The sequence below is a fragment of the Gorilla gorilla genome, chromosome 15, assembly GCF_029281585.2.
Source record: "Gorilla gorilla gorilla isolate KB3781 chromosome 15, NHGRI_mGorGor1-v2.1_pri, whole genome shotgun sequence".
Lineage (NCBI taxonomy): Eukaryota > Metazoa > Chordata > Mammalia > Primates > Hominidae > Gorilla > Gorilla gorilla.
In genome coordinates this window covers 29,001,155-29,006,588 of record NC_073239.2, presented here as the reverse complement: position 1 = coordinate 29,006,588, position 5,434 = coordinate 29,001,155, and positions in this window count along the sequence as shown.

Here is a 5,434-nt window from a genome sequence, read left to right as displayed (position 1 = left end):
CACATTTTTCTCTTCCTTATTTCCTTAAGCCAATTCATTCTTCTACTATATTTTATTTTACATAAACATTACTTTAATTTTATATATGCACTATGCAATCTAAAAAGTACAATTGCCTGTGATGTCCATATACTTTACCTTTCTTAAGAGAGGTACATTCGTTTAATTTATTCTTATAATCTAGTTGATATGAGTAAATCTTTTAAATAACTAGGGGTGAATTTTGCTCCAATCCACCTATATGAAAATATTTATCATTTTTAAAAAGGCAATTCTGTCAGCTTAGACACAATAAAACTCATCTTTACGAAAGATACAAAAAAAAAATTCGTTGGATGTGGTGGCATGTGCCTGTGGTCCCAGCTACTCAGAAGGCTGAGTGGAGACGAGAAGATCACTTGCACCCACATAGGTTGAGGCTCCAGTGAGCCAAATTCTTGCCTCTGCACTACAGCCTGGGTGACAGTGAGATCTGCAGAAAGATGAGATGCACTTCTAAGCAAGTAATAGATCTTTGGGTTGCAGATATTGGCAGAACATTGGCATATTCTGGGACCTCAAGCATTTGATACCCAAGAAAATATAATTTTAATGTATGCTTTCTAATGTCTCTGCAGATATCGCCATGAAGTGCTAACTTTTTATATCAGATATTATAACTTTATTATTGTATTATACCAAGTTGACATTATTGCTATATTTTCTTTTATTGATTTCAATACTATAATTATATGTTTGCACCCAGCAAGAATAAATATGGGAAATTTGAATTTTCATTATGTGATTTTTCTCCTTACTATTTCAATTTAGTTTAATTTACTCAAAATTGTCTTAGAGAACAATCTAAAAAGCATTTCATACTGTACTTTTGGTTGGCTGTGCTGACTTTATTTTTCAACAATTTTCAAAAATGTTTAAGAGTGGTACCATAAATAATTAATAGGAAAAATAATAATGGCCTCATTGTATTAACACAAAATTATTGCTGAATTTGATGACTATATGAAATTTAGGTTTATTTTCTAAAAAGATAGTTTACTGCTTATTCTACCAATAGCTTTGTTTTTAACATGAAAAAGGGAAACTATATCTTACAAAGGACGAAAGAATATTGATCTGGAAAATCTAGATGTAGATGACAATAAGGCATTTTATGTGCTTAGTTTAGATTTTCCTCATCTTAATAGCATACAGTTATTTAACATATCACGCACAAAAATTTTGAGTGTCACTTACTTTTGAAATAATTTAAACCATTTACATTTATTGTTATGAGGCTGTTTTGTTTTAATTATCTTATTTATTTATTTATTATACTTTAAGTTCTGGGGTACATGTGCAGAATGTGCAGTTTTGTTACATAGGTATATACGTGCCATGGTGGTTTGCTGCACCCATCAACCCATCACCTACATTAGGTATTTCTCCTAATGCTATCCCTCCCATAGCCCCCCACCCCTGACAGGCCTCGGTGTGTGATGTTCCCCTCCCTGTGTCCATGTGTTCTCATTGTTCAACTCCCACTTATGAGTGAGAACATGTGGTGTTTGGTTTTCTGTTCTTATGTTAGTTTGCTAATGCTTTCTTACTGTATTCTTCCTTTTACTGTGCACATTTTAAGGTTTCTGGTATGTTTTCCACTTATTTTATTATCTCTTTTTTAAAAAATGAATTACTCTTAAACAGCATATGCAAAAATGTGATTTTTCACTAAGAATTTCATACTATTTTCTTCATGTTTTTCTCTCATTCCTTATTATTCTAGTATATTTCAGAGTCTATTACCAGAATTTTTATATAATATGGTTTATATTCTATAAATCATATATTACATAATATTTCTACATTATTTTTATCCTTTCAAAAACAAAGACCAGGTGTGGAAACTCATGCTGTAATCCCAGCACTTTGAGAGGCCAAGGAGGGAGAATGGCTTGAGGCCAGGAGTTCAATACCAGCCTGGGCAACATAGCAAGACCTTGTCTCTACAATAAAATAATTAAAAAAAAATTAGCCTTACATAGTGTCATGCACATAGTGTCAATACTACATGCAGGCAAGTAGTATTCCTAGTTACTTGAGGGGCTGATGCAGGAGGATCACTTAAGCCCAGAAGTTTGAGGCTCTAAGAGCTATAATCACACCACAACACTCCAGCCTGGGTGACAGAGGGAGACCTTTTTGGGAGACCTAAAAAAAAATAAAAATAAAGCACTAAAATCCATTTCACCTTTCCATTTTATTTACCTAGGAACAAAGAAACTTGTATTTACTTTACCACTGGTCCTTTTCCAATAGGATCATTATTAAATTTATTTTGCTTCATTCATTCTGGTTTCTGTTGCAGAGTCATAAATTTTAATTCTTCAATAAAAATTGTTAAACTATCTTGAAATTATTTCTGATGTAAATCAACACAACTTTTTTATTCATTTTTATGTTGTTCCTGTGTTTTCTGCTCCAAGTTGAGGCCACATACCTTATATAATATTTAATTATTTAAAAGCTTGGTAAAATAATACATTTGTGATAAAACATTTTCACAATCTTTTTCTGGGTAATAAAAATATGTCTATTATTGTCACAAAATTTGAGAAATCATATACACATATACATATATACTTATATATAATGTGGGCATTTGTTTTTGTGGTTAATGTCATTTTAGTATTTCTGTTATCATTTTCTGAAATTAAAACTATGATACCATAGTGAGCATATTTTATAATAGATGGGGCTAAGGGTTACTATATTTTCCCTTTTGTCCATATGGAATATTAATACAGCCATATTGCAGGCATATTATGGGTTTGCTCCCAGACCATTGAAGTAAAGTAAATATTGCAATGAAGTGAGTCACACAGTATTTTTGGTTTCTCAGTGCAATAAATGTTATATTTACCCTATAATGTAGTCTATTAAGTGTGCAATAACATTTTATCTTAAAAATGTATATAATTTAAAACTACTTTATTGCTAAAAAATGCTACTAATCATCAGAGCCTTCAATGAGTCATAATGTTTTTTGCTGGTGGTGGATCTTGCCTTGTTCATGACTGCTGACTGATTAGGGTGATGATTGCTAAATTTTGGGCGGCTGTGACAATTTCTTTAAACAACAATGCAGTTTGCTGCACTGATTGCTTCTTTTTTTATGAGAGATTTTTCTGTAGCTTATGATGCTGTTTGGTCACATTTTCATCCACAGTAGAACTTTCAAAATTGAAGTCAATCTTCTCAAACCCTGCTACACCTTTATTAACTAAGTTTATGGCATGTTCTAAACCCTTTTCTGTCATTTCAACAATGTTTATAACATCTTCACTAGGAATAGATTCCATTTCAAGACACCACTTTTTTTTTGCTCATTCAAAATAACTCCTTATCCATTTAAATTTCATAAGATTGTAGCAATTTATTCATATCTTAAGATGCCATTTAATTATAGTTCTCTTGTTATTTCTACCACGTTTGCAGTTACTTTCTCTGCTAGTCTTGAACCCCTCAACATTATCCATGAAGGTTGGAGTCAACTTCTTCTAAACTCCCATTTATGTTAATATCCTGTCCTCTACCAATTAATCATGAATGCTCTCAATGACATCTAAAAATGATTAATCCTTTTCAGAAGGATTTCAATTTCTTTTCCCAGATCTATTGGAAAAGTTAGTATCTATGGCAACTATAGCCTTGCAGATGTATTTCTTAAATAAAACAAGACTTGAAATTACTCCTTTATCCATGGCTACAGTTATAAGACTTGAAGTTCAAAATTACTCCCTGATCCATGAACTGCAGATGAGTGTTCTGTTAGCACACATGAAAACAACATTAATCTGTACATCTATATCAGAGCTCTTGGATGACCAGGTGCACTAATGGTCATGTCAATGAGCAGTAATATTTTTAAATAAATCTTTTTTTTTTTTTCCTGAGCAGTAGGTCTCAACAGAGGGCATAAAATATTCAGTAAACCATGTTGCAAACAGATGTTCTGTCATGCAGGCTTGTTGTTTCATTTATGGAGCATAGGTAGAGAAGATTTATTGTAATTCTTAAGGGCCTTAGGAACTTCAGAACGGTTAATGAGCATTGGCTTTAAATTCAATAAAACTGCATTATTCCCTAACCAGAGAGTCAGCCTGTCCTTTGAATCTTTGAAGCCAGGCATTGACTTCTACTCCTTAGCTATGAAAGTTCTAGATGGCAGTTTCTTCCAATATAAGAATGTTTTATCTACATGGAACATCTGTTGTTTAGTGTAGCCATTGTCATCATGACATTAGTAAGATACTGTGAATAACTTGCTGCAGCTTTATATCAGCACTTGCTATGTCACCTTGCACCTTTATGTTATGGAGATCACTTCTTTGATTAAGCCTCATGAATGTACCTCTGCTAACCTCCAATTTTTCTTCTGCAGCTACTTCACCTCTCTCAGCCTTCATAAAGTTACACTTAAGGCTTTTCTCTAGATTAGGCATTGGCTTAAGGGAATGTTGTGACTGATTGATCCTCTATCCAGACCACTAAAACTTTCCCAATAACAGCAATAAGGATGTTTCACTTTCTTATCACTTATGTGTTAACTAGAATATCACATTTAATTTCCTCTATGAGCTATTTCCTTGCATTCACAACTTATAAATGTTTGGAACAAGTGGCCTAGCTTTGGGCATATCTCATCTTTCAACATGCCTTCCTCACTAAGCTCAATCATTTCTAGCTTTTGATTTAAACTGAGACATGCAACTCTTTCTTTCACTTGAACCCTTAGATGCCATTCTAGAATAATTAAATTGCCTGAATTTCAATATTGCTGTGTCTCTGGAAATACAGATGCATGAGGAAATGGAGAAAGGCAGAAAAAAAAAATAAAAGGCCGATCGTGGAGCAATCAGAGCAGACAAAACATTTATTAAGTTTGCCATATCATGTAGACATGTTTCATGGTGCCCTAAAACAATTACAATATTAATAACAAAGATAAGTAATCAAGAGCACTCTGCCAGATATATACTAATAAAAAAGTTTGGAAAATTATAACAATTAATAAAATGTTTCTAGGAGACTCAAAGTGAGCACATGCTGTTGGTAAAATGATGCTAACAGTCTTGCTTAATGTAGGGTTGCCACAATTTTCAATTTAAAAAATGCTATTTGCAAAGTACAACAAAATGAGATATGCCTGTATATAAATATCCAAATAATCTCATTTAAATATTTGTCTCGTAGTTTCTTTCCAGTTCCTGCATGGTGCCATGTGCAAAGTAGTTGTTCCTTAAATAATTTTGAATAAATGATCTAACAACCTATGAGAAGTCATTAAATAATTTTAGTTAATGAAGTTATAGAAGTCAATAAATAATAAATAAGTTATCCTTAAATAATTTTGAATAAATTATTTAATGACCTATGAGGAGTATGGAATACA